This window comes from Oncorhynchus tshawytscha, unplaced genomic scaffold, assembly GCF_018296145.1.
Source record: "Oncorhynchus tshawytscha isolate Ot180627B unplaced genomic scaffold, Otsh_v2.0 Un_contig_2459_pilon_pilon, whole genome shotgun sequence".
Taxonomy (NCBI): domain Eukaryota; kingdom Metazoa; phylum Chordata; class Actinopteri; order Salmoniformes; family Salmonidae; genus Oncorhynchus; species Oncorhynchus tshawytscha.
Window position 1 is genome coordinate 97501 of NW_024609232.1, and position 17258 is coordinate 114758.

A 17258-nucleotide genomic window follows, 5' to 3' on the forward strand; every position below is an offset into this window, starting at 1 on the left:
TGTTGAACTATATTATATATATTATATATATTAACTGTAAGGTTGCCACTGTATTGGTCAACATTATTTACACTCACCTACTGAGTTAATTTTTTATTTTATTTGACCTTTATTTAACTTGGCAAGTCAGTTAAGAACAAATTCTTATTTTCAATGACGGCCTAGGAACAGTGGGTTAACTGCCTGTTCAGGGGCAGAACGACAGATTTGTACCTTGTCAACTCGGGGGTTTGAACTTGCAACCTTCCGGTTACTAGTCCAACGCTCTAACCACTAGGCTACCCTGCCACCCCACTATATATACAAAAGTATGTGGACACCCCTTCAAATGAGTGGTGGTTCATTCGGGCCCACACCCATTGCTGACAAGTGTATAAAATCAAGCACACTGCCATGTAATCTCCATAGACAAACATTGTCAGTAGAATGGCCTTACTGTAGAGCTCTGTGACTTTCAACGTGGCACCGTCATAGGATGCCACCTTTCCAACAAGACAGTTTGTCAAGTTTCTGCCCTGCTAGAGCTGCCCCCCGGTCAACTGTAAGTGCGGTTATTGTGAAGAGGAAATGTCTAGGAGCAACAACTGCTCAGCCACGAAGTGGTAGGCCATACAAGCTGCCAGAACGGGACCGCAGAGTGCTGGGGCAAGTAGAGCGTAAATATAGTCTGTCCTCGTTTGCGACACTCATTACAGAGTTCCCAACTGCCTCTGGAAGCAACGTCAGCACAATAACTGTTCATCAAGAGCTTCATGAAATGAGTTTCCATGGCCGAGCAGCCGCACACAAGCCTAAGATCACCATGCTCAATGGCAAGCGTCGGCTGGAGTGGTGTGGAGCTCGCCACCGTTGGACTCTGGAGCAGTAGAAATGCGTTCTCTGAATTACGCTTTTCCATCTGGCTGTCCAACGGACAAATCTGGGTTTGGTGCCAGGAGAACGCTACCTGCCCCAATGCATAGTGCCAACTGTAAAGTTTGGTGGAGGAGGAATAATGGTCTGTTTTTCATGGTTCGGGCCCCTTAGTTCCAGTGAAGGGAAATCTTAACACGACAGCATACAATGACATTCTAGATGGTTATGTACTTCCAACTTTGTGGCAACAGTTTGGGGAAGGCCATTTCCTGTTTCAGCATGACAATGCCCCCGTGCACAAAGCGAGGTCCATACAGAAATGATTTATCGAGATCTGTGTGGAAGAACTTGACTGGCCTGCACAGAGCCCTGACCTCAACCCCATCCATCACCTTTGGGATGAATTGGAACGAATCAAGCCGACTGTGAGCCAGGCCTAATCATCCAAAATCAGTGCCTGACCTCACTAATGCTCTTGTGGCTGAATGGAAGCAAGTACATACAATGTTCCAACATCTAGTAGAAAGCCTTCCCAGAAGAGTGGAGGCTTTTATAGCAGCAATGTTCCAACATCTAGTGAAAGCCTTCCCAGAAGAGTGGAGGCTGTTATAGCAGCAATGTTCCAACATCTAGTGGAAAGCCTTCCCAGAAGAGTGGAGGCTGTTATAGCTAGTGGAAAGCCTTCCCAATGTTAGCAGCAATGTTCCAACATCTAGTGAAAGAAAGCCAGCAATGTTCCAACATCTAGTGGAAAGCCTTCCCAGAAGAGTGGAGGCTGTTATAGCAGCAATGTACCAACATCTAGTGGAAAGCCTTCCCAGGTCAGTGGAGGCTGTTATAGCAGCAAAGGGGGACCAACTCCATATTAATGCCCGTGGTTTTGGAATGAGATGTTTGACGAGCAGGAATCCACATACTTTTGTCCATATTGATAAGTGTATGTCTCATAGAAATGGAGTCATTGATTGTGACTGATTTGATTGATTCCATCGGTATTCATGTACAGCATCGTCTGTCTTCCCCAGTGGATCCACCCTCTTCAGTGACTGTAGTGCTTCTGACTTTGAGCGCCTGGTCCTGCGTGGAGGAGGGGTGTGTCTGTTGAACCAGCCCTCCCAGTCCAACATCGTCTCTGTGGGTAAATGTGGCAACGGCATGTTAGAGGAAGGAGAGGACTGTGACTGTGGAACACCCCAGGTACTGTCGGACTTACCTGTCTTCCTGTCTGTCCTGCCGACATGGTGCCTCACCCATGATACTAGTGGGACAAAGTTACCTATTGAATGGCTTTCTGTTATGCTTGATTCGTTGATTCACTCACCCATTGAATGGCTTTCTGTTATGCTTGATTCGTTGATTCACTCACACATTGAATGGCTTTCTGTTATGCTTGATTCGTTGATTCACTCACACATTGAATGGCTTTCTGTTATGCTTGATTCGTTGATTCACTCACCCATTGAATGGCTTTCTGTTATGCTTGATTCAGTTGATTTTCAACATTGAATGGCTTTCTAATGTTACTTTGATTTAATTGGAGATTTTTTGACTGAGTGTTGTATTTTGGATTCATTAAGGATCCCTATTAGTTCCTGCCAAGGCAGCAGCTACTCTTCCTGGGGTTTATTATGGATCCCTATTAGTTCCTGCCAAGGCAGCAGCTACTCTTCCTGGGGTTTATTATGGATCCCTATTAGTTCCTGCCAAGGCAGCAGCTACTCTTCCTGGGGTTTATTATGGATCCCCATTAGTTCCTGCCAAGGCAGCAGCTACTCTTCCTGGGGTTTATTATGGATCCCCGTTAGTTCCTGCCAAGGCAGCAGCTACTCTTCCTGGGGTTTATTATGGATCCCCGTTAGTTCCTGCCAAGGCAGCAGCTACTCTTCCTGGGGTTTATTATGGATCCCCATTAGTTCCTGTCAAGGCAGCAGCTACTCTTCCTGGGGTTTATTATGGATCCCCATTAGTTCCTGCCAAGGCAGCAGCTACTCTTCCTGGGGTTTATTATGGATCCCCATTAGTTCCTGCCAAGGCAGCAGCTACTCTTCCTGGGGTTTATTATGGATCCCCATTAGTTCCTGCCAAGGCAGCAGCTACTCTTCCTGGGGTTTATTATGGATCCCCATTAGTTCCTGCCAAGGCAGCAGCTACTCTTCCTAGAGTTTATTATGGATCCCCATTAGTTCCTGCCAAGGCAGCAGGTACTCTTCCTGGGGTTTATTATGGATCCCCGTTAGTTCCTGCCAAGGCAGCAGCTACTCTTACTGGGGTTTAGTATGGATCCCCATTAGTTCCTGCCAAGGCAGCAGCTACTCTTCCTGGGGTTTATTATGGATCCCCGTTAGTTCCTGCCAAGGCAGCAGCTATTGTACCTGGTGTTTATTATGGATCCCTATTAGTTCCTGCCAAGGCAGCAGCTACTTACCTGGTGTTTATTATGGATCCCCATTAGTTCCTGCCAAGGCAGCAGCTACTCTTCCTGGGGTTTATTATGGATCCCCGTTAGTTCCTGCCAAGGCAGCAGCTACTCTTCCTGGGGTTTATTATGGATCCCGTTAGTTCCTGCCAAGGCAGCAGCTACTCTTCCTTGGGGTTTATTATGGATCCCCATTAGTTCCTGCCAAGGCAGCAGCTACTGTACCTGAGGTTTATTATGGATCCCCATTAGTTCCTGCCAAGGCAGCAGCTACTCTTACTGGGGTTTATTATGGATCCCCATTAGTTCCTGCCAAGGCAGCAGCTACTCTTACTGGGGTTTATTATGGATCCCCATTAGTTCCTGCCAAGGCAGCAGCTACTCTTACTGGGGTTTATTATGGATCCCCATTAGTTCCTGCCAAGGCAGCAGCTACTCTTCCTGGGGTTTATTATGGATCCCCATTAGTTCCTGCCAAGGCAGCAGCTACTCTTCCTGGGGTTTATTATGGATCCCCATTAGTTCCTGCCAAGGCAGCAGCTACTCTTCCTGGGGTTTATTATGGATCCCCATTAGTTCCTGCCAAGGCAGCAGCTACTCTTCCTGGGGTTTATTATGGATCCCCATTAGTTCCTGCCAAGGCAGCAGCTACTCTTCCTGGGGTTTATTATGGATCCCCATTAGTTCCTGCCAAGGCAGCAGCTACTCTTCCTAGAGTTTATTATGGATCCCCATTAGTTCCTGCCAAGGCAGCAGCTACTCTTCCTGGGGTTTATTATGGATCCCCATTAGTTCCTGCCAAGGCAGCAGCTACTCTTCCTGGGGTTTATTATGGATCCCCATTAGTTCCTGCCAAGGCAGCAGCTACTGTACCTGAGGTCCAACAACATTAAGGCAGTTAAATATAATTAAACATTTACATTTCAACAGATTTCACAACACATGATGTGTGTTCTCTAAGGCCACTACTTTACAGTTCAGAGTGTGTGTTCTCTAAGGCCACTACTTTACAGTTCAGAGTGTGTGTTCTCTAAGGCCACTACTTTACAGTACAGAGTGTGTGTTCTCTAAGGCCACTACTTTACAGTACAGAGTGTGTGTTCTCTAAGGCCACTACTTTACAGTTCAGAGTGTGTGTTCTCTAAGGCCACTACTTTACAGTTCAGAGTGTGTGTTCTCTAAGGCCACTACTTTACAGTACAGAGTGTGTGTTCTCTAAGGCCACTACTTTACAGTTCAGAGTGTGTGTTCTCTAAGGCCACTACTTTACAGTACAGAGTGTGTGTTCTCTAAGGCCACTACTTTACAGTTCAAAGTGTGTGTTCTCTAAGGCCACTACTTTACAGTTCAAAGTGTGTGTTCTCCCAGTCCAACTGTTTCATAAGGTATAGTACTGTGGAATAGAGGTCCATGTAGTCATGGCTCTGTGTAGTACTGTGGAATAGAGTTCCATGTAGTCATGTCTCTATGTAGTACTGTGGAATAGAGTTCCATGTAGTCATGGCTCTGTGTAGTACTGTGGAATAGAGTTCCATGTAGTCATGGCTCTGTGTAGTACTGTGGAATAGAGGTCCATGTAGTCATGGCTCTGTGTAGTACTGTGGAATAGAGGTCCATGTAGTCATGGCTCTGTGTAGTACTGTGGAATAGAGTTCCATGTAGTCATGGCTCTATGTAGTACTGTGGAATAGAGTTCCACGTAGTCATGGCTCTATGTAGTACTGTGCAATAGAGTTCCATGTAGTCATGGCTCTATGTAGTACTGTGGAATAGAGTTCCACGTAGTCATGGCTCTATGTAGTACTGTGGAATAGAGTTCCATGTAGTCATGGCTCTATGTAGTACTGTGGAATAGAGTTCCATGTAGTCATGGCTCTATGTAGTACTGTGGAATAGAGTTCCACGTAGTCATGGCTCTATGTAGTACTGTGGAATAGAGTTCCATGTAGTCATGGCTCTATGTAGTACTGTGGAATAGAGTTCCACGTAGTCATGGCTCTATGTAGTACCCTGCACCTCCCAAAGTCTGTCCTGGACTTGGGGACTGTGAAGAGACCTCTGGTGGCATATCTTGTGGGGTATGACTGGGTGTCTGTGAAGAGACCTCTGGTGGCATGTCTTGTGGGGTATGACTGGGTGTCTGTGAAGAGGCCTCTGGTGGCATGTCTTGTGGGGTATGACTGGGTGTCTGTGAAGAGACCTCTGGTGGCATGTCTTGTGGGGTATGACTGGGTGTCTGTGAAGAGACCTCTGGTGGCATGTCTTGTGGGGTATGACTGGGTGTCTGTGAAGAGACCTCTGGTGGCATGTCTTGTGGGATATGACTGGGTGTCTGTGAAGAGACCTCTGGTGGCATGTCTTGTGGGGTATGACTGGGTGTCTGAGCCGTGTGCCAGCAGTTCAAACAGACAACACGTCAATGCTTCTTACAAATACAAGTAGTGATGAAGTCAATCTCTCCTCTACATTGAGCCAGGGCATATTATTAATATTAGCTCTCCATGTACATCCAAGGGCCAGCCGTGTCCCTGTTCTGAGCCTGTTGTAATTTCCCAGGTACAGGCCTGTGGGCATACACTTTCCTGCAGGCTTAGATTGAAGATATGGAAAATAGGAGTGGCAATATCGTTCAATATTATCCTCAGTCATTTTCCATCAAAAATGTCAGACCCAGGTAGCTTGTCATGGTTGATAGACAACACTTTTTAAAGAATACAAAATTACAATGCATGTATTTTATAATTTGGTCAGTTATCCATGGATGTGTAGGTTCAGAATTTAGTTTTTGACATGCCTAAGTTTACTAATCTTGCCGATGTTGCAGGAATGTACCAATAAGTGCTGTGACGCGGCCACCTGTAAGTTGACCTGGGGATCGGCCTGCGCTCAGGGAGCCTGCTGCAAGGACTGCAAGGTTAGTCCAGCTGCTGTCGGTCTTCAAAACCGTATGGATTAGGGCGCTCCCCAAACCGGACAGCAAATCAATGATTTTCAATGAAAGCAGTTTGTTGGTGGGGAGGGCCTAGGATTGTGTTGAGCTATTTCGTCAGAGGTTTCAACTTGGGAGGTGTCAACTTTTGATTTTAAATATGAAAACCGATTTTGAAAATGAATGTTTCTCCGGCCTAATTTCTCTCCAATTTTTCAGATCAGCGTGTCAGGGACACCGTGCAGGGGATCTGTGAACTCATGTGACCTCCCAGAATACTGCAACGGCTCCACCTCCTTCTGTCCATCGGACTTCTATATCATGGATGGGCTTCTCTGTGAGAACGACGCGGCGTACTGTTATGAGGGCCGCTGCCAGACCTACGACTACCAATGCAAACATCTTTTTGAAACAGGTACAAAATAAACACATTTATATATTTTATTTTATTTTTTATTTTTATATTTGATTTAAGTTTTCTTTTCTTTTTATTTTATATATTTTATATATTTTATTTTTATTTTATATATTTTATTTTCATTTTCTATATTTTATTTTCTATATTATATTTTATATTTAATTTAATTTTAATTTTATATATTTATTTTAATTTTATATATTTATTTTAATTTTATATATTTTATTTTAATTTTATATATTTTATTTTATTTATTTTGATTTTATATATTATATATTTGAATCAAGAAAGTAACTGTGACCTTGTGACCTGACAGTTAATATTTTCCTTTTATTTCTTAAGTCTGAAATGTAAAATGTTTTGATTTATTTTTCTTCCCAGGTGCAAGCAAAGCAGCAGACATCTGCTTTCAGACGGCTAATCTAAAGGGGATGCGTTTGGGAACTGTGGAATGACGTCGTCAGGGACCTATGTAAAATGTAGTTTGGCGTAAGTGATCTGAATTTGTCATCGGCGTTCAGAATTGATGAAAAAGTAAGATTGGAAATGTTTCATGACAGTTAAGTTTTAGAACACCTACTCATTCCAGGGTTTTTCTTCTTTTTTAATATTTTCTACATTGTAGAATAAGAGTGAAGACATCAAAACTATGGAATAACACATGGAATCATGTAGTAACCAAAAAAAGTGTTGGTAGGTTGAGAGAATGTCAAGGCAAAGGGTGGCTCTGTAAAATATATTTTGAATTGTTTAACACATGATTGTAATTTTGACATTCACATTCTGGAGCGTAGAGCCCCAGCCCCCCGGGGCGGAGCGTAGAGCCCCAGCCCCCCGGGGCGGAGCGTAGAGCCCCAGCCCCCCGGGGCGGAGCGTAGAGCCCCAGCCCCCCGGGGCGGAGCGTAGAGCCCCAGCCCCCCGGGGCGGAGCGTAGAGCCCCCCGGGGCGGAGCGTAGAGCCCCACGGGGCGGAGCGTAGAGCCCCCCGGGGCGGAGCGTAGAGCCCCCCGGGGCGGAGCGTAGAGCCACTGTGTTACTCCCGACTCCCTCCCTGTCTCCACTGTGTTCCTGTAGCCCTGTCTCCACTGTGTTACAACTGACTCCCTCCCCGTCTCCACTGTGTTACTACTGACTCCCTCCCTGTCTCCACTGTGTTCCTGTAGCCCTGTCTCCACTGTGTTACAACTGACTCCCTCCCCGTCTCCACTGTGTTACTACTGACTCCCTCCCCGTCTCCACTGTTACTACTGACTCCCTCCCCGTCTCTACTGTGTTACTACCGACTCCCTCCCCGTCTCCACTGTTACTACCGACTCCCTCCCCGTCTCTACTGTGTTACTACTGACTCCCTCCCCGTCTCCACTGTGTTACCACTGACTCCCTCCCCGTCTCCACTGTGTTACTACTGACTCCCTCCCCGTCTCCACTGAGTTACCACTGACTCCCTCCCCGTCTCCACTGTTACCACTGACTCCCTCCCCGTCTCCACTGTGTTACCACTGACTCCTCCCCGTCTCCACTGTGTTACCACTGACTCCCTCCCCGTCTCCACTGTGTTACCACTGACTCCCTCCCCGTCTCCACTGTGTTACCACTGACTCCCTCCCCGTCTCCACTGTGTTACTACTGACTCCCTCCCCGTCTCCACTGTGTTACCACTGACTCCCCCCGTCTCCACTGTGTTACTACTGACTCCCTCCCCGTCTCCACTGAGTTACCACTGACTCCCTCCCCGTCTCCACTGTTACCACTGACTCCCTCCCCGTCTCCACTGTGTTACCACTGACTCCCTCCCCGTCTCCACTGTGTTACCACTGACTCCTCCCCGTCTCCACTGTGTTACCACTGACTCCCTCCCGTCTCCACTGTGTTACCACTGACTCCCTCCCCGTCTCCACTGTGTTACCACTGACTCCTCCCGTCTCCACTGTGTTACCACTGACTCCCTCCCCGTCTCCACTGTGTTACCACTGACTCCCTCCCCGTCTCCACTGTGTTACCACTGACTCCCTCCCCGTCTCCACTGTGTTACCACTGACTCCCTCCCCGTCTCCACTGTGTTACCACTGACTCCCTCCCGTCTCCACTGTGTTACCACTGACTCCTCCCCGTCTCCACTGAGTTACCACTGACTCCCTCCCGTATCCACTGTGTTACCACTGACTCCCTCCCCGTCTCCACTGTGTTACCACTGACTCCCTCCCCGTCTCCACTGTGTTACCACTGACTCCCTCCCCGTCTCCACTGTGTTACCACTGACTCCCTCCCCGTCTCCACTGTGTTACTACTGACTCCCTCCCCGTCTCCACTGTGTTACTACTGACTCCCTCCCCGTCTCCACTGTGTTACTACTGACTCCTCCCCGTCTCCACTGTGTTACTACTGACTCCCTCCCCGTCTCCACTGTGTTACTCCTGACTCCCTCCCCGTCTCCACTGTGTTACTACTGACTCCCTCCCCGTCTCCACTGTGTTACCACTGACTCCCTCCCGTCTCCACTGTGTTACCACTGACTCCCTCCCCGTCTCCACTGTGTTACCACTGACTCCCTCCCCGTCTCCACTGTGTTACCACTGACTCCTCCCCGTCTCCACTGTGTTACCACTGACTCCCTCCCCGTCTCCACTGTGTTACCACTGACTCCCTCCCCGTCTCCACTGTGTTACCACTGACTCCCTCCCCGTCTCCACTGTGTTACCACTGACTCCCTCCCCGTCTCCACTGTGTTACCACTGACTCCTCCCCGTCTCCACTGTGTTACCACTGACTCCTCCCCGTCTCCACTGTGTTACCACTGACTCCCTCCCCGTCTCCACTGTGTTACCACTGACTCCCTCCCCGTCTCCACTGTGTTACTACTGACTCCCTCCCCGTCTCCACTGTGTTACCACTGACTCCCTCCCCGTCTCCACTGTGTTACTACTGACTCCCTCCCTGTCTCCACTGTGTTCCTGTAGCCCTGTCTCCACTGTGTTACAACTGACTCCCTCCCCGTCTCCACTGTGTTACTACTGACTCCCTCCCCGTCTCCACTGTTACTACTGACTCCTCCCCGTCTCTACTGTGTTACTACCGACTCCCTCCCCGTCTCCACTGTTTTTGACTCCCTCCCCGTCTCTACTGTGTTACTACCGACTCCCTCCCCGTCCCCACTGAGTTACTACCGACTCCCTCCCCGTCTCTACTGTGTTACTACTGACTCCCTCCCCGTCTCCACTGTGTTACTACTGACTCCCTCCCCGTCTCCACTGTTACTACTGACTCCCTCCCCGTCTCCACTGTGTTACTCCTGACTCCCTCCCGTCTCCACTGTGTTACTACTGACTCCCTCCCCGTCTCCACTGTGTTACTACTGACTCCTCCCCGTCTCCACTGTGTTACCACTGACTCCCTCCCCGTCTCCACTGTGTTACCACTGACTCCCTCCCCGTCTCCACTGTGTTACCACTGACTCCCTCCCGTCTCCACTGTGTTACCACTGACTCCCTCCCCGTCTCCACTGTGTTACCACTGACTCCCTCCCCGTCTCCACTGTGTTACCACTGACTCCCTCCCCGTCTCCACTGTGTTACCACTGACTCCCTCCCGTCTCCACTGTGTTACCACTGACTCCCTCCCCGTCTCCACTGTGTTACCACTGACTCCCTCCCCGTCTCCACTGTGTTACCACTGACTCCCTCCCCGTCTCCACTGTGTTACTACTGACTCCCTCCCCGTCTCCACTGTGTTACCACTGACTCCCTCCCCGTCTCCACTGTGTTACTACTGACTCCCTCCCTGTCTCCACTGTGTTCCTGTAGCCCTGTCTCCACTGTGTTACAACTGACTCCCTCCCCGTCTCCACTGTGTTACTACTGACTCCCTCCCCGTCTCCACTGTTACTACTGACTCCCTCCCCGTCTCTACTGTGTTACTACCGACTCCCTCCCCGTCTCCACTGTTACTACCGACTCCTCCCGTCTCTACTGTGTTACTACCGACTCCCTCCCCGTCCCCACTGAGTTACTACCGACTCCTCCCCGTCTCTACTGTGTTACTACTGACTCCCTCCCCGTCTCCACTGTGTTACTACTGACTCCCTCCCCGTCTCCACTGTGTTACTACTGACTCCCTCCCCGTCTCCACTGTGTTACTCCTGACTCCCTCCCCGTCTCCACTGTGTTACTACTGACTCCCTCCCCGTCTCCACTGTGTTACTACTGACTCCCTCCCCGTCTCCACTGTGTTACCACTGACTCCCTCCCCGTCTCCACTGTGTTACCACTGACTCCCTCCCCGTCTCCACTGTGTTACCACTGACTCCCTCCCCGTCTCCACTGTGTTACCACTGACTCCTCCCCGTCTCCACTGTGTTACCACTGACTCCTCCCCGTCTCCACTGTGTTACCACTGACTCCCTCCCCGTCTCCACTGTGTTACCACTGACTCCTCCCCGTCTCCACTGTGTTACCACTGACTCCCTCCCCGTCTCCACTGTGTTACCACTGACTCCCTCCCCGTCTCCACTGTGTTACCACTGACTCCCTCCCCGTCTCCACTGTGTTACCACTGACTCCCTCCCCGTCTCCACTGTGTTACCACTGACTCCCTCCCGTCTCCACTGTGTTACCACTGACTCCCTCCCGTCTCCACTGTGTTACCACTGACTCCCTCCCCGTCTCCACTGTGTTACCACTGACTCCCTCCCCGTCTCCACTGTGTTACCACTGACTCCCTCCCCGTCTCCACTGTGTTACCACTGACTCCCTCCCCGTCTCCACTGTGTTACCACTGACTCCCTCCCCGTCTCCACTGTGTTACCACTGACTCCCTCCCCGTCTCCACTGTGTTACCACTGACTCCCTCCCCGTCTCCCCTGAGTTACCACTGACTCCCTCCCCGTATCCACTGTGTTACCACTGACTCCTCCCCGTCTCCACTGTGTTACCACTGACTCCCTCCCCGTCTCCACTGTGTTACCACTGACTCCCTCCCCGTCTCCACTGTGTTACTACTGACTCCCTCCCGTCTCCACTGTGTTACTACTGACTCCCTCCCCGGCTCCACTGTGTTACTACTGACTCCTCCCCGTCTCCACTGTGTTACTACTGACTCCCTCCCCGTCTCCACTGTGTTACTACTGACTCCCTCCCCGTCTCCACTGTGTTACTCCTGACTCCTCCCCGTCTCCACTGTGTTACCACTGACTCCCTCCCCGTCTCCACTGTGTTACCACTGACTCCCTCCCCGTCTCCACTGTGTTACCACTGACTCCCCCCCGTCTCCACTGTGTTACCACTGACTCCCTCCCCGTCTCCACTGTGTTACCACTGACTCCCTCCCCGTCTCCACTGTGTTACCACTGACTCCCTCCCCGTCTCCACTGTGTTACCACTGACTCCCTCCCCGTCTCCACTGTGTTACCACTGACTCCTCCCCGTCTCCACTGTGTTACCACTGACTCCTCCCCGTCTCCACTGTGTTACCACTGACTCCCTCGCCGTCTCCACTGTGTTACCACTGACTCCCTCCCCGTCTCCACTGTGTTACCACTGACTCCCTCCCCGTCTCCACTGTGTTACTACTGACTCCCTCCCCGTCTCCACTGTGTTACTACTGACTCCCTCCCCGTCTCCACTGTGTTACCACTGACTCCCTCCCCGTCTCCACTGTGTTACCACTGACTCCCTCCCCGTCTCCACTGTGTTACTACTGACTCCCTCCCCGTCTCCACTGTGTTACCACTGACTCCCTCCCCGTCTCCACTGTGTTACTACTGACTCCCTCCCCGTCTCCACTGAGTTACCACTGACTCCCTCCCCGTCTCCACTGTTACCACTGACTCCTCCCCGTCTCCACTGTGTTACCACTGACTCCCTCCCCGTCTCCACTGTGTTACCACTGACTCCCTCCCCGTCTCCACTGTGTTACCACTGACTCCCTCCCCGTCTCCACTGTGTTACCACTGACTCCCTCCCCGTCTCCACTGTGTTACCACTGACTCCCTCCCGTCTCCACTGTGTTACCACTGACTCCCTCCCCGTCTCCACTGTGTTACCACTGACTCCTCCCCGTCTCCACTGTGTTACCACTGACTCCCTCCCCGTCTCCACTGTGTTACCACTGACTCCCTCCCCGTCTCCACTGTGTTACCACTGACTCCCTCCCCGTCTCCACTGTGTTACCACTGACTCCCTCCCCGTCTCCACTGTGTTACCACTGACTCCCTCCCCGTCTCCACTGAGTTACCACTGACTCCCTCCCGTATCCACTGTGTTACCACTGACTCCCTCCCGTCTCCACTGTGTTACCACTGACTCCCTCCCCGTCTCCACTGTGTTACCACTGACTCCCTCCCCGTCTCCACTGTGTTACCACTGACTCCCTCCCCGTCTCCACTGTGTTACTACTGACTCCCTCCCCGTCTCCACTGTGTTACTACTGACTCCTCCCCGTCTCCACTGTGTTACTACTGACTCCCTCCCCGTCTCCACTGTGTTACTACTGACTCCCTCCCGTCTCCACTGTGTTACTCCTGACTCCCTCCCCGTCTCCACTGTGTTACCACTGACTCCCTCCCCGTCTCCACTGTGTTACCACTGACTCCCTCCCCGTCTCCACTGTGTTACCACTGACTCCCTCCCCGTCTCCACTGTGTTACCACTGACTCCCTCCCCGTCTCCACTGTGTTACCACTGACTCCTCCCCGTCTCCACTGTGTTACCACTGACTCCCTCCCCGTCTCCACTGTGTTACCACTGACTCCCTCCCCGTCTCCACTGTGTTACCACTGACTCCCTCCCCGTCTCCACTGTGTTACCACTGACTCCCTCCCGTCTCCACTGTGTTACCACTGACTCCCTCCCCGTCTCCACTGTGTTACCACTGACTCCCTCCCCGTCTCCACTGTGTTACCACTGACTCCCTCCCCGTCTCCACTGTGTTACTACTGACTCCCTCCCCGTCTCCACTGTGTTACCACTGACTCCCTCCCCGTCTCCACTGTGTTACTACTGACTCCCTCCCTGTCTCCACTGTGTTCCTGTAGCCCTGTCTCCACTGTGTTACAACTGACTCCCTCCCCGTCTCCACTGTGTTACTACTGACTCCCTCCCCGTCTCCACTGTTACTACTGACTCCCTCCCGTCTCTACTGTGTTACTACCGACTCCCTCCCCGTCTCCACTGTTACTACCGACTCCCTCCCCGTCTCACTGTGTTACTACCGACCCCTCCCGTCCCCACTGAGTTACTACCGACTCCCTCCCCGTCTCTACTGTGTTACTACTGACTCCCTCCCCGTCTCCACTGTGTTACTACTGACTCCTCCCCGTCTCCACTGTGTTACTACTGACTCCCTCCCCGTCTCCACTGTGTTACTCCTGACTCCCTCCCCGTCTCCACTGTGTTACTACTGACTCCCTCCCCGTCTCCACTGTGTTACTACTGACTCCCTCCCCGTCTCCACTGTGTTACCACTGACTCCCTCCCCGTCTCCACTGTGTTACCACTGACTCCCTCCCCGTCTCCACTGTGTTACCACTGACTCCTCCCCGTCTCCACTGTGTTACCACTGACTCCTCCCCGTCTCCACTGTGTTACCACTGACTCCCTCCCCGTCTCCACTGTGTTACCACTGACTCCCTCCCCGTCTCCACTGTGTTACCACTGACTCCCTCCCCGTCTCCACTGTGTTACCACTGACTCCCTCCCCGTCTCCACTGTGTTACCACTGACTCCCTCCCCGTCTCCACTGTGTTACCACTGACTCCCTCCCCGTCTCCACTGTGTTACCACTGACTCCCTCCCCGTCTCCACTGTGTTACCACTGACTCCCTCCCGTCTCCACTGTGTTACCACTGACTCCCTCCCGTCTCCACTGTGTTACCACTGACTCCCTCCCCGTCTCCACTGTGTTACCACTGACTCCCTCCCCGTCTCCACTGTGTTACCACTGACTCCCTCCCCGTCTCCACTGTGTTACCACTGACTCCCTCCCCGTCTCCACTGAGTTACCACTGACTCCCTCCCCGTCTCCACTGTGTTACCACTGACTCCCTCCCGTCTCCCCTGAGTTACCACTGACTCCCTCCCCGTATCCACTGTGTTACCACTGACTCCCTCCCCGTCTCCACTGTGTTACCACTGACTCCCTCCCCGTCTCCACTGTGTTACCACTGACTCCCTCCCCGTCTCCACTGTGTTACTACTGACTCCCTCCCGTCTCCACTGTGTTACTACTGACTCCCTCCCCCGGCTCCACTGTGTTACTACTGACTCCCTCCCCGTCTCCACTGTGTTACTACTGACTCCCTCCCCGTCTCCACTGTGTTACTACTGACTCCCTCCCCGTCTCCACTGTGTTACTCCTGACTCCCTCCCCGTCTCCACTGTGTTACCACTGACTCCCTCCCCGTCTCCACTGTGTTACCACTGACTCCCTCCCCGTCTCCACTGTGTTACCACTGACTCCCTCCCCGTCTCCACTGTGTTACCACTGACTCCCTCCCCGTCTCCACTGTGTTACCACTGACTCCCTCCCCGTCTCCACTGTGTTACCACTGACTCCCTCCCCGTCTCCACTGTGTTACCACTGACTCCCTCCCCGTCTCCACTGTGTTACCACTGACTCCCTCCCCGTCTCCACTGTGTTACCACTGACTCCCTCCCGTCTCCACTGTGTTACCACTGACTCCTCGCCGTCTCCACTGTGTTACCACTGACTCCTCCCCGTCTCCACTGTGTTACCACTGACTCCCTCCCCGTCTCCACTGTGTTACTACTGACTCCCTCCCCGTCTCCACTGTGTTACTACTGACTCCCTCCCCGTCTCCACTGTGTTACCACTGACTCCCTCCCCGTCTCCACTGTTACTCCTGACTCCCTCCCCGTCTCCACTGTGTTACCACTGACTCCCTCCCCGTCTCCACTGTGTTACCACTGACTCCCTCCCCGTCTCCACTGTGTTACCACTGACTCCCTCCCCGTCTCCACTGTGTTCCTACTGATTTCCTCCCCGTCTCCACTGTTCCCACTGACTCCCTCCCCGTCTCCACTGTGTTCCTGCAGTAATGCCATGTGTGGGAAGGTACAGTGCACTAACGTAAACACCAACAACCCTCCTCCTGGAGGTTCGGTCAGTAACCAGATCATCGATGGTTCTTCGTGTGTCAACGCAGACTTTAACCTGGGCTCTGATGTTCTGGACCCTGCCTATGTCAAGCAGGGCAGCCCCTGCACGAAGGGGAAGGTACGATTTAGCATTTTTGGTTTCAGTGTCTTCAACTTTGTCCCTTTCTGTCTTTCTAAGATGATGTCACTTCCTCCACAGGGTGGGTGGTTTGTGTTGAGCCATTTCTTCTACAGGGCGGGTGGTTTGTGTTGAGCCATTTCTTCCACAGGGTGGGTGGTGTGTGTTGAGCCATTTCCTCCACATGGTGGGTGGTGTGTGCTGAGCCACTTCCTCCACAGGGCGGGTGGTGTGTGTGAGCCATTTCTTCCACAGGGCGGGTGGTGTGTGTGTTGAGCCATTTCTTCCACAGTATGGGTGGTGTGGGTGGTGTGTACTGAGACATTTCTTCCACAGTGTGGGTGGTGTGTACTGAGCCATTCCTTCCACAGTGTGGGTGGTGTGTACTGAGCCATTCCTTCCACAGTGTGGGTGGTGTGTACTGAGCCATTCCTTCCACAGTGTGGGTGGTGTGTACTGAGCCATTCCTTCCACAGTGTGGGTGGTGTGTGTGTTGAGCCATTCCTTCCACAGTGTGGGTGGTGTGTACTGAGCCATTCCTTCCACAGTGTGGGTGGTGTGTACTGAGCCATTCCTTCCACAGTGTGGGTGGTGTGTACTGAGCCATTCCTTCCACAGTGTGGGTGGTGTGTACTGAGCCATTCCTTCCACAGTGTGGGTGGTGTGTGTGTTGAGCCATTCCTTCCACAGTGCGGGTGGTGTGTACTGAGCCATTCCTTCCACAGTGTGGGTGGTGTGTACTGAGCCATTCCTTTCACAGTGTGGGGGTGTGTACTGAGCCATTCCTTCCACAGTGTGGGTGGTGTGTACTGAGCCATTCCTTCCACAGTGTGGGTGGTGTGTACTGAGCCATTCCTTCCACAGTGTGGGTGGTGTAGGTTTTGAGCCATTCCTTCCACAGTGTGGGTAGTATGTGTGTTGAGCCATTCCTTCCACAGGGAGGGTGGTGTGTGTGTGTTGAGACATTTCTTCCACAGTGTGGGTGGTGTGTACTGAGGCGGCAGGACAACCATAATGCTTTGTAGTCATTGCTATGGGAGGTTTGTTTGAATCCAGAGATAATATCCAGGACTCCTCTCTTTTTCTTCCAGGCCTGCCTTGACTTCCAGTGTGTGAATGCCTCCGCTCTACTGCCTGTGGACCTCCAATGTGATGCCAACAACACATGTAACAGCCGGGGGTAAGAGAAGGTCTCATTCTACATACATCACGTACAGGCCATCTGATTGGCTCTTCTGGGGAGGGGAGATCTCATTGGCTCTTCTGGGGAGAGATCTCCCTCTAGAAGGGGTTGGGTACATCACGTTTTACAGGCCATCTGATTGGCTCTTCTGGGGAGAGATCTCACCCTCTAGAAGGGGTTGGGTACATCACGTGATACAGGCCATCTGATTGGCTCTTCTGGGGAGTCAA

At 51.8% G+C, this 17258-nt stretch overlaps 1 pseudogene; it reads left to right on the forward strand.

The window, feature by feature from the left end:
- LOC112222598 overlaps positions 1-17035 on the forward strand; it is a 33155-nt pseudogene extending 16120 nt beyond the window's left edge.
- Positions 17036-17258: the final 223 nt, after the last annotated feature.